Source organism: Harpegnathos saltator, unplaced genomic scaffold (assembly GCF_003227715.2).
Source record: "Harpegnathos saltator strain DR-91 unplaced genomic scaffold, Hsal_v8.6 scaffold536, whole genome shotgun sequence".
NCBI lineage: Eukaryota > Metazoa > Arthropoda > Insecta > Hymenoptera > Formicidae > Harpegnathos > Harpegnathos saltator.
The window spans coordinates 863,759-884,015 of NW_020230356.1; the positions used below are offsets into that span (position 1 = coordinate 863,759).

General features: G+C 50.6%; 1 protein-coding gene across 1 annotated transcript in view; it reads right to left on the reverse strand.

Annotated features, from left to right (window-relative positions):
* jvl (javelin-like) overlaps positions 1-20,257 on the reverse strand; it is an 83,378-nt gene that overhangs the window by 52,268 nt on the left and 10,853 nt on the right. The window lies entirely within an intron of this gene.

A 20,257-nucleotide genomic window follows, 5' to 3' on the forward strand; every position in this document is an offset into this window, starting at 1 on the left:
AGTTCCGAGAGAACGTCCCGTGAGATTCGCAGCGCCTTTGATCCCGCGGCCAGCCCCCACGCTGAAACCCCGTTAATGAGAAAAGCCCGGAGAAAGTCCATTTTTTTTCGCGAAAGACGAAGAGAAGGAATGTGCAGCGCCGCGGCGAGTGTGTTACGCGAGTCGCACGAGCGGCAATAATTATCGTCGAGCGGCGCTCGCGAGCAAATCCCTTTAATGCGGAAAAGAAAGCAGCCGGCAGTGATCGCCCCGGCAAAAAGTAAGAGCGATGGCGCGAGCGCGAAGAAGAATGCTTTTTCACGCGCGCGCGCGCGCGCGTCGCGTCATTGACGTTGCGATAGAGAGAGAGAGAGAGAGAGAGAGAGAGAGAGAGAGAGAGAGAGAACGAAAAAGAGAAGGAACGATACTTGCGTAATTCGTTATGCTACATTCGTTTCGCTCGTCAGACATCGACTTCCTCGGGGCCATCAAGGAGCGCGTATTGCGTGCCCGGCGTTATAACGTTGCAAGGAGCACAGGATGTCCCGTAAAAACGCTGAAACCAGTAGCCGCGACGGTGTGTGTACTCTAATGGGCATGAAAATGACTTTATCTTGGCGGAAATTCGAGCGCGCCTTGTTATCTCCGGGAATTTCCGAATCCTCGCCGCGCGTTCTTTCGCCCGAACAATCTCGACAAAGTTCCGCGCGCAATATTATTCGCGCGCTCGCTAAGTAATTAGTGTTATTATCTGTGACTCACGCGTTTCTTTTTCCCTTCTCTTTCGTGTTCCACGTGCAGCCAATGACACAACCGTCGCGTCGCGGAGGAAACGCACTGCGTCCGCTCGGTTTCCTTCGTTGCACGCGCCAGCTACTCGCTCTCGCACTCGCGTAATCGAAATGACGATCTCGATTCACAGTTTTTCCAGAAAAACGAACAGCTCTAGCTAGGAGTCGCGGCGCAGCCGAGACTAGCCGCTTCGCGAACGCGTTCTTGAGACATCCCAGCGATTGCTCGCTCGACGTGACGTGGCTGGAAATTTACTTTCTGGGTGTCGGGATTCTACCTTCTCCTCCACGAACAGTCGCTTATGTCACCACCTCGAAACCACCACCGCGTAAAATTACCTGTGCGAGGTTGTTCGTCCCGCCCCCTCGCCCCCGTCCGCGAGACACCGTGGATTTTCACGGGAAATATGGGACGAATATTCACGTCCGACAATCACTTGTGAAGCCGCCTCTAATGAAATCTTTAATATTTCCCGTTTGTTCTATCGCCAAGAAGAAAGTAACGTCAATTGACGGGATTATGCGCAAATGTACAGGGTGACTTGCGACACGCAAGAAATGTCTATCGCGATATATCGCGCTGTGTGCAGTTCGGTAATTTTTTTCCCTTTCTGTAGACTTGGCGATCGAATTATATTCGCATCGTGACGGAGGAAGCAAACAAGAGCAGAGCGCGCACATCGTGGCGAGAGGCAGACGCGAATTGGCGGCTCGGCGAATCTCCGAGCCGCCGAAAAGCGGCTGACTGCCCTCCTTTTAAAGACCGGTCCTCGCACACGCGCTCACGCACACGTGCGTGTTATCCTTCGTCCTACCGACTCGGGCGCGGGCCGACCTTATGTAAGCCAGTATGTCGCAGACTCCGCCGGATAATTCGAGCGTTACATCGGTTACAAGGAGAAAATAATCGGCAAAGAGATCGGGAGAGACCAACGGGAGCACAATTGGCTCCGGTACCTCCGGCTTATACCTGTCACCAACCGCGGTTCATTTAACCGGCTGATCATTCGGCATCGCAATTGACCGATCGCAATCCCCTCGGAATAAGTTAGCCGGTTGAGTCAACCGAGCTCGGTAAAAACGGACATTGTTCGCACGCGTTCTAGCCACTCATGACTCTCTCGACAATACTCCAGAAATTCCAGCGCTAACTTCTTTCCGTCCACGACAGCCCTTCTCGGCAACGCGTATCAAAGCTCTTCTCCGCCCGCGGCGATATTTATTTCTTATTTTATTTATAATTTATTTTATTATTTTATTTTGTAAGAGTAAGGTGTAGGATGTATGAGCAAGATAGGAGCGAGTCCTTAGAGCTATGACCTTTCTTCTTCTGTTTATTTACTTTATACATAGAACCGAATGAATAGACGAGGAGACGCTAGCCGAAGGCTAGAGCACCTTCGAGTCAGGCTCTCGCGCAATTACTTCACGCGATAATCGATCAAAAACGGCGGCTCGAGTGGGAATGCGCACACTCGAACCGCTGGCGGATATCTGGCGGATAGTCGGAGATCTCCAAGGGAAAGCGCACGAGATCACCAGCGTATTCCAGCCTAAGCTCACCCATCCAGCACCAAGAGGTACAATGGACATCAAGGGAAGGCGCACGAGATGTCCTTATCAACTGTCGACTCAGATCACTCAGGTCATGGCGGACCCCTCGGGGAAAGCGCACGGCGAGCCCGGTCTAGCGATCAAGAAAACATCTGAATCGGACCGGTGTCGAAGCGGAAACGCACGATAGCGACACGTCCAATAGCGACTGACTAACTCTATCGCGACATCGTTTCTACGATCCGCGTCTCTATCAAACGTAAACACATCGTTCTCCCCACCATTGGTCTCACTGTGATCGTTATTATTTTTCAACGCTCCGAACGCCCATTTCGGATTTTCATCTGCAATTCTCACACCTCGTACGATGTGAATGGCTTTGAGGTTATTAAAAGCAAGAATCGATTCAATCTTTTTATTACAATTATATGCTTTCCTTCAGAGCTATTCACAACAACAGATCGACGGCATTCTTTAGAAAAATGGAGGGGGGGGGGGGAGCGAGAAAAGGGAAAAGGAGAGAACAAGCAAAGAAAAAGAGGAAAAAGAGGAAAAAGAATATTTGCCTCACAATTTATAACTTATTTTTCCTTCTCTCTTTCTTCCCGTGACTCTTCACACTCCAGGCGAGGGGCGAGCGCGCGCTCCGCGAAGAAAGCAGGAAAATCGAAAACAAGTGTGTGGAAAGTGCAATTAGGAAGCCCGGACCCTCATGGGGGGAGGGAGAGGGGTTACTAGCGGTACCCGTTGGCAGTCGCACGCCGTTCGCTCGCTCGCCGAGCGCGCGCGCGCGCGCGACGATTATTACATAAAAGCCGCGATATACGGTAGTCCATTATCGCATTTGCCGGTCACGCGGGGAATAATGTCTTATTGCCTCGACACACGGCAATAACAACAACATCCGCGCGCTGAGAGAGTTCATCGGCGCGGCCGCGGTGCTCCCCGCGAGGAGAGAGATACAGCAGACTTTTTCAACGTCGTCCGACGTCTGACTCAACGCGCGCGCGCGCGCGGCGATTGCGAAACCGGCACACAAACGATTTCACCGGCAGCGGCGCCGGCACCAGAGCGGAGTCCTCGGAAATTTCTCAGATGTACCTATTACCGTTAACGACTCGGGCTATCAAGAGCGAACACCGCGCGCGCACTCATGACTTGCGCCCCGATAATTCTTTCTCGCGCGCGATTACATCACGCGCCGGCGCGGCGGAGGGACGTGCGAGACACCTCCTTAATTAGACCTTTTTGCAGATTTACGACGCTAATTGATCGGAGGATGTGCGTTGGCCACCAGGTGTCTCCCGGAGAAACTGGAACAGCGTCGCGTCCCGTCGCTCTCGATGGTACGCATCGCGTAAGAGAAAAACAAGAAATAACGATGTGAAGCCCCGGGAAACGCGACGACCGCCGCGAAACGCACGTAAATCACCGCTCAACTTTGTGTGCTGAGGATCATATCCGGCTCGCGCCGGAGAAAGTGATCTGAAATGAATATACATCGGGATTTCGACTCGGACGTTAGGTAAGTGAAGTAAGTTCCTCTGGAAATTCAAGGCGGAAGTCGATTTTACCGCGGAACCGGCCTGACCCGCGGCGCGGACGCGCCTCGTGGAGACTACACGCGAGACCGAGACGGCCGTATAACGCGGACGTTGGCAGGAAGTGTTGCTGCGTGGCCGACTCGCGTGCATTATCCTCTTTCATCCGCGGTCCCCTTATCGTCGCGTGTAATCTCCGGCCCGTCGCAACTTGGCGCGCGCGCGCGCGCGCGAGAGTCACGATGACCCGCGTTCCTCGTTCCGGATCGCGCGAGGCCGCGAACTTTGACCCTTCATTTCGTCCTTTGCATAATACATACAGGCCGGCCCCGGCCGACCGGCCGCGCCAAGAGCGCTCCTGAGCGACGACGACTGAGATTCATAAAACCACATTCGTCGCTTCGTCCAAAAGCCTCGGAGAATAAAGCGCGGAAACATAAAAGGGAGATATCGCGATGTGCGCTTCGAAAGCTGGAATTTTGCGGAGGTTCTTCGTCGTGGTAGATTGCGACGAGAACACAGTGTGTGTGTGTGTGTGTGTGTGATTTTCGACTTACTTTTACTCAACACGACAAGTTGTTGATTACTTGGAAGTAGAGTTGACCAAATTTCGGGCTTCCCTAAAATTCACACGAAAGCTGCGCGCGCGTCGGCATCCGACCGATCCCAGTGACTCTATCGTTGAGACTATTGCGTTGCCAACGTCTCATCGTTGGCAAAATTAAAGTCCTGATTCGTAAAGTAGTAGAGGAAAGTAAAGGGTAGTGTGCTCTCAACGTCCTATCGTAGCTCTCCGAGCTGCGCCCACCAGCTGTGGGCAAGACATTGCGCGGCAGTATGCAAATCGACGAAACCGTCGACGTAGCCAAAAGGAAAAGCGTCGCGCAATTTCACCCGCGAGCACGTCGAATGTTAATAAATTATCCGCATTATGCAAATCAGCGTTCGCGCCTGGCGGACCTCGAGGAATGCTTCGCGCCGCGCGAAACGCGGCAACGGAGGTCCCTGCATTTCTGGAAAGCACCGGGGAAGAAAGAAGGCGGTAAGGCGCGGTGAAAACGCCGTGAAATTTAAGATACGCTCGCGCTGCCGCGTCGCGCTGCCAGCCACAAGTTTACGGATTTGCGGCGGTAAAAGATCCGTCGCGGTGCGCTCGACGAGAATAATGTTACGAACGATAACCTCCCGTGAAATCCTTCGCTTCACTTCCGCCGCTCATCTCAGCGTCAGCTCGACGCTGGCAAAAAATCGCGCATTTCGTCGCGAAAGAAGCGCGTCAACGTCTCGAAGTATGCGCTTACGTACACAGGGTGTGCTCTATTTTCCATGAGCTCCGAGAACTCGAGTCACGTGCACTCATTCGGCAATTTTCTTCTCGATCGATAACTCGAAATTCCACGTGGTTGTTTTTGCAGGATGGCGAAGAGGATTCTTTCACTCACTCTCATGACTTCTCCCACTTGCACATGAGCGGACTTGGGCGCTCGTGTTGACTCGGACACCCTGCAGATGCAAGGCATTGGCTGCGCACGATGACACTCGTGCTTCATCCTTGCCCACAAACGAGTCTAAGCCGAGCCGGAAGTAGGTAGTAGGGTTGCCAAATCCAAAAGTTAAAATTACTGGACATTTCTTCTTCTTTGATACAAACCCAAGCCGGACTAAACCGGACTAAACCGGACCGGAAATAATAATCATAACGTTACATTAAATATGACAAGAATTTATTTACAATATTAATTTCCAAATAATTTTATAAACAAGATTTGATTGAATAAAGTAATAAACTACTACTTTTTTAATATATATGGAACGACGGATCGGCAGATCATCTACTAGATGGCTCTTCGTGGCGCTCGATCGTTTGTAGGCGCTTGAAACGGAGAAACGTTGCTAAAATCTGAACTCTCATTCCATTGATTGGAATATAACTTAAAAACCGGACATATGACAAGCCCGGCGGTTTGACTTATTAACCGGACACTGGACAAGACTTCTGAAAACCTGACAGTCCGGCTCAAAACCGGGCAGTTGGCAAGTCCCTAGCCGGAAGTCCAATTCATGTACAGCCGAAAGAAGCGCTTCATTGTGTGACGATTTCACACAATGAAGTAGCAGAAACGCTTTGTCGGCGCGCACGTCGGCGCTCCGCAGGACAGGCCGATGATAAAGAGCAGGAGGAAAGAGATCGGCCACGTTTTTTGCAAAATCCGGGGAATCCCGCCTCTCGGCCGCCCAAGGACGAGCGCGCCAAGGACGATCGGCGAAATTCGCAGATTCGCGCGGGCGGCGCAGACATCCGAGGCAGTCGTTGCGAACGAAAGCGCAGACGCGTCGGACGATTAGCGGCAAACGCCGCGCCGGCTAATTATGCATGCAAGATCGCACGGGGGATGTGTAACGGTAACGCGCAACACAACAGCTGCCCACGCAATATCGCGGTTGGCCGATTAACGAGCCGTGTCGCACGAGATCCGCCGTTAACTGCGGCCTAACAGTATCGCGAAATCGCCGATCGGTATCAATCACACACACTCCGACACCCCCCCCCCACGCGTAATCGCGCGGCGCTCGCCGAGCACGACGTGTGTAGACGACGGCGGCGGCTTTTCATCGGCAAGCTGGATGGAAGCAAGCTTGAGCTGGCGGAGAAACGAATCTTCCACAGTTAGACGGTGTTGTTAAAAATTTGCATAGCGTCCTTTCTAGCCGCGTATTGTTCCCCATGACCGTCGATTAATCACGAAAGCGGGAATGTGTTCAAAGCAGAAGCAATATTGCGACAGTTTCGTGACGTTTCGTACGCGTATGCTCGACACAATAAACTACTACTCTTTTAATATAAAATCAGAATGTGTTAAAAAAGACAATAGGTTGATGCAGATAAAATTAATTATCGCGTTGTGCGTGTGTCGTTGAGCTCTCTGTCTATTCTCTGAAGTCTCTTGAGTAGTTCAAACGTGCCGCAGCTGCGGATTAAAATCGGTTCGTATAATTATTCGTATAATTATTATTATATACGTACATTTCCTTTTGAGATGAATTGTTTATATCAATTTTGTATTAACGTCTCGCTTATCCTTCTCGACATCATGATTCTTCCTCCGCTAATTGCGCGTTGCATGTGACCGCTTTGTCTTAAGAAACGTTAAGCGATCTACTTGCGCATTGCTCTTCTCTTAATTACGCGTAACGTTTGAATGGACAACCTCCCCCTTACCGATGTGAGCGACAAACTGTCAAACTGTCAAGACGTCACGCAGCTGCTTGGACACACCGTCGCGAATGCTACCGCGAATAATCAGCAGTCACGACACACGACCGTGCAGAGACGAACGTGTCTGGCCGCGCAAATTTTTACTGACTCTCGATCTACAAAGAATGGCAGGCTGAAGTACGCCTGGCGAAGAACATCCGGCGGTTTCGCGGCGAAAAACGCGCTGGATTTAATTGGTAAGGTGCAACGGACGCGCGTGTAACGGCGCGGGTTACATTCGCTAATTAGATTAATCAGAATCTTATCATTAAATGCCGAGCGAGACAGAAATGCCGTGGGAGCGAGTTCACGATTGTTAGCGACAGACTAGGCCGGGCTCGCGCATGACGTATCGCGTTGTCGTTCATAACTCTGCGCAGAGATTAAAGGAGCCTCAGGAATTCACCGTGGGACTTTGACGCGTTTATCGTACGGCCGGGAAAGCCCCGTAGGTGTGTTAGCTCCATTTTCCCGCGTTTAGCGTGAAATTAATTCCAGGTTATCCCGGTTAATGACAAGTAAGCCCATTTACGTAGCTCGATCGAGTCGTACCTTGCGTAATTTAAATCGACGTGATCGTTTTCGCGAGAGCGGGGCTCAAATCCGCCGTGACTCCGCGCGCATACCTCGGGATTCTATTAATATAATAATACACGATCCGAGAACCCGCGGTGCCCGGCGAGGCATATTAATTGTCAGAGACAATCGCACGAGTAACGACGCTGTTACGCGGCTCTGTATGTTGCCGCGGATAAGTGAGAGTCATTATTAATAGCGCGCTGCAGATAAATTTAGCCGTCAATAAAGTATCTCGCGCCGCGGCGTTTTACAAGCGATGGGAACAGGTCGGCGGCGACGGCGACGGCGACGGCGACGGCGACGACGAGCGGACGCCGATGTCGATCGATTTACCGCGTGAAATCGAATGCTATGGAGCGCGGGTGGAAAAAAAGTGAGAAGGCTCTCTCTCTCTCTCTCTCTCTCTCTCTCGGCGGAGAGACTCTCGTCGTTCCAACGCGATTCGTTGGTTCGTTGCTCGCGCAACCTTGCCACTTACGCCAGCGAGGCCTGGGCGACGCTTCATTTTTCAGCTCGTACGAGGTGCGAACGACCCACGTCCTTGTACGGCATACATGGCCTCTGGTCTCCTCCTAAATCACGCCCGACCGGCGCGGCGCGGCGGCCGGGAATGCCGGGTTCGCGTAAGAACTCTCGCGTCGAACGCCAATAAAACGCCGGGGACCGCTTCCACCGTTCATCGCCGGTAAAGGCGCAAGGTGCCTCGCTGTTACAATATTCATTTGGCAAAAGGAAAGTCACGCCTGTCGCCTGTGCTTGACGACCATGCGTACAGCATACGCCATCGTCATCAATATTTTTATGCTTCGAAGGCTATCGCATGAGAACAAAAATTCCGTAAAAGTGTAAACGCTCGCAAACGAGTCGCTTATTCCGCGCGATTTGTGCGGATAAAACGCTCAGTTTTCGATCGCTCGGTTTTGCGCGGATTTCGTCAAATATATTAACGTATATAGCCATCTATTACTTGCTGATAATCCGTTTATTTATTTTTTACGCTCTCCCCCCTCCCCCCCTCCATATATCTTAATATATATTTGGTGAAATCTGCACACATACGAGTATCGAAAACTGGACATTTTATCCAGCGTTCTATCGACAGCTAACGCCAACTTTTATTTTAATTTATACTATTTAAAAATTAGCTGGCGCTAATTTCATAAATAATAAAATTTCACGTCTCTCGTCCTGGCAAACGGAATCAAATTGTGCAGACACGCGTGCAAACCGAGTGCGTACGCGCTTGAAACATCCGAAACATCGTAAGATCCGTTTTCGCAAAATCGCCCCCATCGGGCTCGGACAGCTCTTTAAAAGGCAGCACTCGCGGCCGGCCGGGAGAGAAGGAAAACCACGGAGCTTTATAGCGGCGAATGAAAATAGCAAAGGAAGAGCGGTGTATTAGCAACGGCATAATGGATACGGTAACTCATTACGAGCCATATAAAATCCCATCATACCGGTTAGGAGGCAGCGCGAGGCGAAGGCATCCGCGTGCGTTGGGCATATCGGGAATGCGCGAATCGCGTGCGGATCGGGCATTATTATCCCGCTACTCCTCCTCGCTAGATCGAAATACCCATCCGGCCCGTGATCGCCGATCATTAATCGCCGTTGACACACGCTCGAGATAAATCATCGATAGATCGCAGGGCGAGCCTTGATCTTGTCCGACGACAGAACCAGTTTCGCCGGGTGGCGAGTCGGCGCGACGCGACGCGACGCGAGCTTCCGCGTTCGATGCAGATTAGGTGTTATGAGAGCGCGAGCATTCTCTCGCCCAATCGCCTCGGAATGGACACTTTGCAGTCAGCGAGGCGCGGATAACGCGCCAGAATAAGAAAAAGTAGGCTGGATGCGCCAGTGAACGACCGGTCACACCATCGAGTGATCCACCAGAGAAGGAGGATAGGTATTCGAGAAAAAGAGAGAGAGAGAGAGAGAGAGAGAGAGAGAGAGAGAGAGAGAGAGAGAGAGAGAGAGAGAGAGAGAGGATTGAATATCCTCCACCAATCCTCCGTCCTTCATGCGTGTCCTGTGTAAATGCGTCTTTCCGAAAGAACAATCGATCGCTAAAAACTCGTTTTTAAATAAAAAAACGTTTTTATTCAGGGGATACTGAATTATACCGACATGACGCGTTTGATTTGTTCGTGTAGAATCGAAGAGTGTCCCGTGTTATATCGCGAAAAATTGTTTGTTATTTTTTTCATTCGCGTGCCTATCTTCATCCCGCGAAAATTTTGCAAACATTACACAACAGACAGAGAAGCAGTGCAGATCTACGAAAGCTGCATTATCCAATGTCCCGAGTCGAAATTTCGATTTTACCTTCGACCTCAATCTTCCATTCAACGCTGATTTAATCCTCTCAAGCCCACATCAATTTATTTTAATTGTATTCAATCCGCAACTTTGCCGAGAGGTCTTCACAAAAGCCGATCAGTGGCGAATTGCGCGCTTTCTGCCGCTCGGAGACGCCGAGCGAGACTTCAATTTCTATATCGATCTAAATCACCATTTCCAAGTCAAAATCTTAATTCGACCTCCGACCTCAGTCTTCCACTTAACATCCTGGCTTAATCCCCTTTCAAGTCCGTATCAACCTATTTTGATCGTATTTAACCTCCGGCTTTGCCGAGAGGCCTTCTTAAAAACCTACAAATAGTTAATTTGTTAATTAGATGCGTTTCAAGGACTTCACTTTCTACACAAGTTTAAAAGGCTCTAGAATGCACAGATGTCGAAGTCAAACAAGACAGGACGAAAATCTCGCGCTCCCTCGAGTTTGGAACACCTCAACCCCCGTGATGTTACGTCGCCTCATTTCCGAGGGTGATGCTGCTCGGTCGCCATCACCGCGAAATATTGCCGCGCGAGCGAGCGAATGCGCCAAATCGCTCGCTCTCTCTCTCTCTCTCTCTCTCTCTCTCTCTCTCTCTCTCTCTTTCTCTTTCTTTCTCGCCAGTCTCGTAAACTTCGGCCCGCACGTTCCAACGTCCCACGCGCGCGCGATTAGAGCCGCGATTTCTTGCCGATCGGGATTTTACGTTCGCGGGGTCGGCCGCGCGCCTTGACCTCCGCGCTTTAATTGGAAATTATAGCGGTTCGCTCGCGTGCGCGCGAGCCGCCGCGCGATTAATAATCCGCGTGACACTCGGCGCGCTCGCGGCACCGCCTGTATTATTCAATTCGGGTACAATTCACCGGTACGTCGCAGTGCGTCGGCCAGGTCGTGCTAATCGGAAGATCGAGAGCGTTCCGAGACGCCGAGCTTACGCGCAAGCGCGCGTGCGCGCGCGCGCGCCTGCTGTTCACCGTTATTAAGTGCGATTTATCGGCTTGCCTTTTCGACTTGCCGGCCGCGAACACGGCCGGTTATCGTCGAACGATAAATTCGCTCGTATTGCGCCGCGGTGAGCCGTAATAATGCTCCGGCGAATTACTATTTGCGAGCGCGCGCGCCTTGCGCACGGAGGAAATGTCTGCAAGGGCTCTCTCTCTCTCTCTCTCTCTCTCTCTCTCTCTCTCTCTCTCTCTCTCTCTCTCTTTCTCTCTCTCTCTCTCTCTCTCTCTCTCTCTCTCTCTCTCGGTGAACGCGCGATCCGCCGTTCGCGGGGAAAATTACTGAACGTCCGGCCGCGTTCTGCGCTCGAGTAACGACGGAACGACGAAGGGGGGAATCAACTGGTCCACCACATTGCTCTGGAAAGAGGATATTTTTTTGCCGCTTTTGCGCCGTCGAAACGGAATCAAGGACGACCGATGGAGCGTGAAGGCGCGGTCCCTCGAAAGTGGCGATTAGTTCTCTCTCGCCATTCTTTTTCCCTCTGTTTCCTTTTCTTTCTCGTTTTTTTTTCCTTTTGCTTGTTCAAGTCGGACACAGCGTTAGTCGGCGAGTGTGACGTTCTCGCGCGAGTCTCGCGCGCTTCTAACCGCATGAGACGCGCGATTCGCCCAACATGCGCGAGCGCAACTTGCGAGCAAACGTCGAACGTGCGAGACGACTCTTCCGCGATTCCGGGATACCGCGCCGATTCGCAAGAATGATTTGCTAAAAGTAGCCGCCGCGAAACAGGTCGCACGGCACGCCGGGTACGCGTATAGTTAACATGCTGACACACATATCACGACTGAAGCTTCGTGTCGAGGAGGAAGAACCTGTCGCGAGGCCGTCGCGCCACATTGAGTTCGACGATTGGCGACATTTACGATCGAGATGTTTCACGATCGACGCGGCTGCAACGACAGAATTCCCCGATAATAGCGGATAATTTAGCGTGCGCGCGCACGCAACAATACCCCGGCGAAACCAGTTTCGCGATTGCGTATCGGCGAATAAAGTCGATTTACGGCGGATAAAGATAATGCAAAACGGGGCGCGCGATAAAACGCGGTTCTTTACGATGCGGGACGTACTAAAGATCGGGCAACGAGAGGACTTACGTTGCACGTGAGTGCGAGAATATTGATAAAGATGTTCGTACGGACGCATGAGGAACTCGTGTCTTGAAACTATGAGTGCTTCGGCTGCGCTAAAAGATTTTTTACGTATAACGGATTACGCCCGCGTGTTGTTCGGCAGATAAAGGTGCAAAAGTTATTCAACGCAGTAAACATTTGAATAATTAGCAAAAATGTTGAATTTTCAATGCAACGTATACAATTATTCATTTCAGTAGTTAATAGATAATTCATAATAATTCATTCAACAATTAATGTTTTTTAATAAATTAATAAACATTAATAGATATTTATTCAACGATTAATAGAATAATTTTCCAGTGTACGCGCCTTTAAGATGGAAGCAGACAACGAAAAGAGATTTTTCCCTCCGTGACGAGTCTCGAGTTTATCTAATCTGACTGTAAACTTTAATCGAGAACTCGATCGCCAACGCGAGTGTATTCAAAACCGAATACCAAAGACACGGCTCGTTTTCACTGAGAAGAAATTGGCATGTGAGAATGATAAATCAAGAGATCCGTCATCACCGGAAGAAATCGCGATGGCCGCAACGAGACATCCTTGACGCGACACCGCAATTAGAAAAGTTGTTAGCGCGCGATCGCGCCTCTCTCGCGAGTACGTTGCGTCTCAATCGATAATCACCGGGATCGATTGCGTATACGGGGCGTAGCAATAATCCCATTAAAATAATGTCCGCCCATTACACGAGAAAGTATGCTTAACCATCGCGTCGTGCGACTTAACTTACAAGCGCGAGAGCGTGCGCATGCGACAAATACGTGAAATAAAATTTAACGCGTGCGTTCTCTCTCTCTCTCTCTCTCTCTTTCTCTCCTCTCTCGCTCCCTGCTGTCGTCACACGTACATCCGACTAGAAGCAGCTCGTAAAAGTGGCGTAATTTTATACCGCGCGTTCGAGAGGCCTCCTTCTACTTTCTTTTCGCCGAGCAACGACACTCGACGAAAAGAGTCTTAATTACAGCGATCTCGAGTCGTAATTTTGCAAGCGGAAATTTCTTCACCGCAGCGGAAAAAAGAGTGAGAGACGAACGAGATTCTGTGTTCGGACACACACACACACACACACACGCGCGCGCGTGCGCGCGTGCGTGTGCTCTCGATGAGGCCGCTCTTTGATGAAACTCGCGCGTTCGAGTAACTTTCGAATTAATTGCTACAAAACGGGAATCCCGCGTGTGTGTCTCATCTCTAATCCGCAGGCAGCGCGATATCGCAATGACGGGCCATAATTTCGTCGACGGTGAATCGACTCGAGGTCCACTCGAGAGCAACGGTAGTAAGCGTAACGCGCTCGCACACACTTCAAGTCACTATTCACTCGCACGCGCGCGCGCGTACGTTGCGCGCGGCCCGACAGATTAACGAGACAAAAGTAAAAGCGACTTAGAAAATCATCCAGCCGTAGAATATCAAAGGCGCAATCTACTATCTACAAAAGTGTCCGGCACAGATTGGCATAAATTAACGCGGCTGAATTATGCTCGCTCTGCGCTTCTTGCGGCGAGCGCACGTGCGCGCGCGCACGGCCGATTCATCGTTGATAAGCGCGGCGCTTGGCCGGCCGCTCTCTTAACGCATCGCTATGCGGCGGCGGGGTCATCGATAGCGGGCACGCTTTCGAAAAAAATCGAGCGCGTAAAATCTCGACAAAGCAACGAGCGGACGCGCGATCGCCGCGCCGCGCGGGATCATCGTCTCGATCTAACTGCGCCTCTGCGAGAGCGAGAGCGAGAGCGAGAGCGAGAGCGAGAGCGCGCACGCGCGAGAGAGAGAGAGAGAGAGAGAGAGATCATCTCTCAATCTCGTGCACGCGCGCTCGCGCGATTTCCTAGCTTTAGAAACACTTTCTCGTTTCCGCTCCCGCGGGAGGAGCGACTCAAAAAGCTATCGACACACTTTCCAAAGATGAATTTTCCAGCCGCGACTCTGTCGAGCGAGACGAGTCGGGGAGCGAGCAATAAAAGAAACTCGCCGCGAAACTCTACGCTCTCTCCTCCTCGAATACGAGGACTCCTCTCCTCGGTAATGCCGGAGATCTCGTTTGTGTTACATCCCCGCGGGACTCGCAGGTTTTTCTATCGAAGCTAAGAGAGCGCGAAACAGAAGAATAATTCATACGACGATTTACTTTCCGATTAAATGTCTGCGATACATAAGCATTATTATATGCTGATAAAACACAATGAAAAATCAAGCCAATACGTTCTATTATGCACATTAAAGTGTATTGATATTATCATATATTATTAAAAAAAAAAAATATGATAATCCCGCGTCTTAATGACATCCCATGTTGAGACACAAATAAAAAAGGACCCGAACGCTTTCCTCGTTCTCGCGATTCAACGGCTTATCGAGCTTATCGAGATGAAACCGCGATTCTCGCCAGGGTTAAACGCAGCGTGGCAGATGGCTGCGTTAGTGAAGAAAGAACCAACGCGTTTAGACACACACACACACACACAGACACACACACACACAGAGAGAGAGAGAGAGAGAGAGAGAGACGGGAGCGCTCGCTCATTCGTCTGCACGACACATGGCGTCGGGCCTGGGGATTACGTTGTCACAACAGCGCGACAATCGTAAAAAGAGAACATCCGCGTAGACAGGCGTAGACAGAAAGCGCCGGAAAGCAAGGACAAAGCCGAGGGAAGCGATGGAAAGCGAAAACGTAAGATGATTTCGTCGAGGCTCCCCGCGCGAGTTTCTCCGGTGAAATGCAAACTATTCTTACGCGCGGCAGCATCGTTGAAAGCGCGCCGGTGAAACCTCCTAACTTCCACCAATATAAACGTTACTGTGCGTTCATCGTGCGTACGCCGCACATGTCGTGAGTACCACGACGTGCTTAGCACCAACACACAGGGTTACAACAGCGGTGTCGGGGCATATCTTAACATGTGAATTACGAGGCAGCAGCGAGAGAGCATATAGCTGCTCGTTAAGTCTAACATCTCAAGCATTCGAGAATACTCTCTTCCCGGTTATATCACTAATTAAAAGAAAAAAAAAAAAAAAAACAACATACGAGATAATTTCTCCTCGACGAGTGCTCCTTCGCACTATCCGCGCAATGCAAATATCCGCGCGTGAATTTCATTAACTGTTGCGTGGAGAAATAATTGTAACACATGTCCCGATGCTATCGCAACGAGAGGCGCGATCGCCCGAGGAAGGAAAAGGATAGGCGGCGGTAGCGCGTGGAAAAAGAGGAGAAAAAGCTAATCCCGTAATGATCGCTTCGACGTCAGGGTCCGTTTAAGTTTCCCGGCGAGAGCGCGCGCGGAAATTTATGCAATCGACTGCGTTGAGGAATCTCTCTCGCGTGTAAAATATCGTAACGGGCACGCTCGTCGCAAGCAGGAAGAGCGACGATTTTCGGACTATCTGTCAAAATATTCCGATCAAGGTATAAACACGATCGTACGCACAATCGTCATGGGAGGCCGAGATCGCGCGAGTGATACGAGACTGGGAAGAAAGTAGAAAGTTGCAGTGAGCGTTTTTAAACAAATATCCGATAAGCGAGATAATTCAGCTCGAGCACTCCCCCCCCCTCCTGCGTTCGTTGCGATACACTCGCGCGTGAGACAACGCGAAAGACACAAATAGTTGTCGCATATGATCGCGCACAAATCATCCATAACATAATCGACGTTACATCAGCGAGACTAACGCGAGAGCCGCGCTCTGTCGGCTGATTACACGTTTAGCGTCACGCGAAAAATGGGCCCCGCGCCGCGACATGTGAGCCGTTTTCAATGTCAGCAGCTCATTTTCTGTGAGAACAATGGACGGGACTACGTAACAGCGGCCGTATTTCCATTTAACGCCGTAGCATCGCGAGCTGCACGGGCGAGGAATGCGTGTAATTGCGTCGGAACGAATGTCCCATTACAAGCCGGGGGCGTCATCGATCGTCCGGCAACTTCCCTTCGACAATGATCGCTACGGCTACGCTGTGACGTAAGGCCCGCTTAGACAGGACAATATCGATTACTCATTCCAAGCGAATTCGCCAATCGCAAATTGGATAATCGCTCGGCCGCCCGCCCGCTCGCCGCGGCGAATGAGGAGACAAAGAGCCCGTTTCGAGTCCTCGAAGCATTATTTTCGGTGTAGCCTGCCTTCGGTGTCCTTCGAATAAATTCGCACGTCGAATCGGAATGTCGGCGATTCTGCGATGTTTCCGCGGTTTCCTTCCCTTTTGTCGCGATGCGACAGTGCGATTGGATTTTTCCATCGCAAAATCGCGACTCAAAAGCACGCGTCATTCGAGATCGCAACCTGCAAGCGTGAAAAATCGCACGTGGCTTCAAATATTTATAAATAATTCCGAACTAACGGTGCGAAATCGCGTCGCCGCCGATTCATCAAGTCGCGCGCTTACGACATGACATCGTATTTGCAACAGGAAATTGAGATGCGATATACTCTCTCAAAGTGAATCAGTGAAACTCACTGTCAATCAGCGATTATGCACCGATTGTCAGTGCTAAGTATACCACTGAAAAATCCAGTGGTATATTTAGCATTGACAATCAGTATATAATCGCTGATTGACAGCGAGTTTCACTGATTCACTTTGAGAGAGTATATATATATATATATATATATATACTCTCTATATATATATTTCTCGCGATTCTTAAGATCGCATCGCGATGCACAATTTCATAAATCGCACGCCTCTATCCTTAACCCACTTGCAGCAGATGCGAACGTATTCATCGCTCGGTCGTTATCACGAAAGCGATGGTCGCGATCTCTTATTGAAAAGGCGGGTCGAGTCACACAAATCACGCGCTCTCTCATCAGTTTTCTACACCCGACATCGATCCGAGAGGAGAGAAAATTTCGCGACACGGGCGTGTTTTTCAACAAACCCGCCAACAATTCATCTCATCCCGAGGTATCCTTTCGCTCGGCTGTTATCACGAACGCGCATGATCGCGATCTCTTACTGAGAAGGCGGGTCGAGTCGCACAAATCACGCGCTCGCTGATCACTTTTCTACATCTCTGACACTGTTCTGAAGAGAGAAAACTCCGCGACATGGATACATTTCTCTCCCGATATCCGCCAATGATGCGGATGGATTAGCAGATAATCTCGTGCCGACAAACACAACGCGGGTCGGCGGTGTTTATATTTTAAAACCGCGCCACGGTACACGCGTTCCGTGCTGCAAGCGTACGCGAGAATTAAACAGCGAATTGCGCGATCGTGTTTCGCAATGGCGAAATTATATCGCAAGCGAGTCGCTGCAGCGGAGCGCGTCCACTCTGCGTCGCGTCGTCGGAACATGTTGAAGAATCTCTATCATTGTCTCCCCCCTCTCTCTCTTTCTCCCGCGCTGCCTCTCTCTTGACGTACGCGTTTATGTGAAGAATAGCTGGGCGAAAAAAAGAATTAAAATTACCGTCAAATCCCCGTCACCGTATGGATAATGAACGCGAACAAAGGTGCCGCGGCGCGCTCGGACACGTGTGCGAGAGCGCCTAATGTTCGCGTGTCTTAAAGGTGAGTGTACAATGAGCGAACAATCAAGGAAAGAACTGCGAAAGCTCGAGCATCCGCGTACGCGTTTGTTCATTTCTTTGCGAGGCGGGAAGAGGCGAACGAGCAACGAACGAACGCGAAGGCAAACGTCCGAACATTCGCCTTGGCTGTTGTTCGTTCACTCAATGTACAACACCCACCTTAAGTGGAAAGGACGATCTTGTGTTGTTTGTCCAACGCGATCGAAACGATGTTGCCGGGTTAAGTCGTCACCTCGCTTCCAGATCCGCGGGCTCCACTCGTTACGCGCGTGCGATAAAAGCCGCTCCGAGAGGCCCTAAGTTGTCCTAATCGTAGAGAGCAAAATCTGAACAAATATCTTTGACGACCAGGACTACGACGAAAGTGAACGTGATCTATTTCCTGCCGGAGCGGTCGAACGACAAGTTCTCGAAAAACAAGAAAAAAAGAGAAGAAAAAAATATTACGCGAAGGTGAAAGTCTTTGCTTCTCGTACCTTTTTATTCATTAACAACGCTCATTAAAAGACACGAAACGCGTCATTATGCAAAGTTGAACGATTTTCGTAAGAAATCACAAACAAATAATCTCTCAGCCCGCTTGGCACTTTCAATATCAACATGGCGACCAGAGCGTCTATAGACGTTGTCTGCCAATTCATGGTACGACAGAATGTCTAATGACGTCACGAACATTTAACCTCGTATCGACGCAACGTATAGAGACCCTGTGTTTTTTATTAGTGTATAATGCCACCGAAACCTCCTGTGTCACAACGCGCACACACACACACACACACACACGCGTGCGCGCGCGCGCACTCATATTGCACGTTCTGAATACATGTTGCGTATGCATAGGAATGCTCTTACGTAAAACGTCTAACGCTCTTAAGAGTAAGAAATTTGAAAAAACGAGTGGGAGGAGACGAGCATGTTTGGTTTCTTCGCTTGTTCTGTTTCTAATCAGAATCAAGCGATAATAACTATTGAGCGATAATAACTATTGAGACTTGTTGACTCCGTTGACATCGCGTGCCGCGTACCATCCGCAAGGATTCTTTTCTCTCCCCCTTTCCCTTCACAGTCGAGAAATGACTTCCGGTTGCGGCCTCCGATTGCATTGGCGGCGTGCGCGCGGTTAGCCGCGGGTTAATTAGAAGTGTTACACCTCACTGCATACGCTGATTGCGCCACGACGCATAATTGTGCCCGATAATAACCGAGCGCATCATTGTTTTCCGGCACTCCGCTTTATTCGCTCGTGTGGGAAATCGCTGTTCGATACGTTAGCGCGATCGCAGTGCACAACGCGCGGTGGAAGTAAACCGTGTCATATCGCGTTAATATCCCGACTAGCTACCTGCAAACGTTACGCACTCGGCCGCCACACTCGCACGGGAGCTCTGCTTCCGAGGCGCCAGCCACGGCGAGAGCTCCTCCTCGGCACCGAGACACTCTCGTCGCTCCTGTGAATAATCGGCGGCCATCTGTCTCGGGAATCGGAGGCGATTTGCCGGGCAACTTTTTCCATGACGAGCGCAATTTGCAGACAAATCGTGCCGTAACGAGGCGCGACTTTCACGCTTCTCAGAGTGCCGAAAATACGAGTAATAAAGGAGAGACCGACCTAAAACGTCGCGGAGGAGATGCGCTCTCGCCCTTCCCATCCCCCTTAACAGCGAGGAGCTCTATAATAAATATATTTGCGAGGAATTTTTCCTACTAATCGCGCTCCTCGGCTCACGATGAAGCGGAATATACTTTGCGCACACGTGTCTCGTGCGAGAGACGCCGCTCATGAGCCATCGCTCGCTGCAAGTTGCAGGAGACAGCTCGCTGCAAGTTGCAGGAGACAGCTCGCGCGGCGCCGATAGCGTGCTAAAACGTGCAACGGATTTGAAGGGATTCGCGACTCTCGCGATGACCGAAGCGAACCGACAGGTTTTACTCACTCTCTCCCTCTCTCCCTCTCTCTCTCTCTTTTTCTCTCCTCCTCCGTCGTTTGCATAATCGAATAATTCCTTTCTCCGTGGCCGCGTCCGTGCGGACACGCTCGGGAATATAAACGACACACGCGCATTCATGCGACAGCATTTTATTTATGAAATCTCCATCGGCAGTTCATTACTCCGCGGCGACACCGGCGGAGGAGTCCCTCGCGCGAAAGCGCTTCGCGATAATTAAGGCTTCGGTAATTTCAGTATATGCTGGGCTCGTCCTCCCGCGGACAAATCGGCTTGCGAATCACCGTGCGTAGAGGAAGACTGCTGTAAAAGTCCCGCGGATCGTCCCGGCCTACCCTCTGGTCTCGTGTTCTAAGCTCCACCGTCGTCTCGGGCGCGTCGCTAGTCTCGCTTCTGAGGTACGATTAATTATCGTTAGATTGCCTCGCAAAGTCTACAAAAGTCGACGCTCAAGAGAGAAAGAGAAACGCGACGAAGACTTCTCCGCGTAAGAAGGAGTATCTACATTGCGAGATAGGCTCGCGAGTCTCCTCGAGAGGACGATACAATGTGTACCGTTCTCAAGCTTAATTAT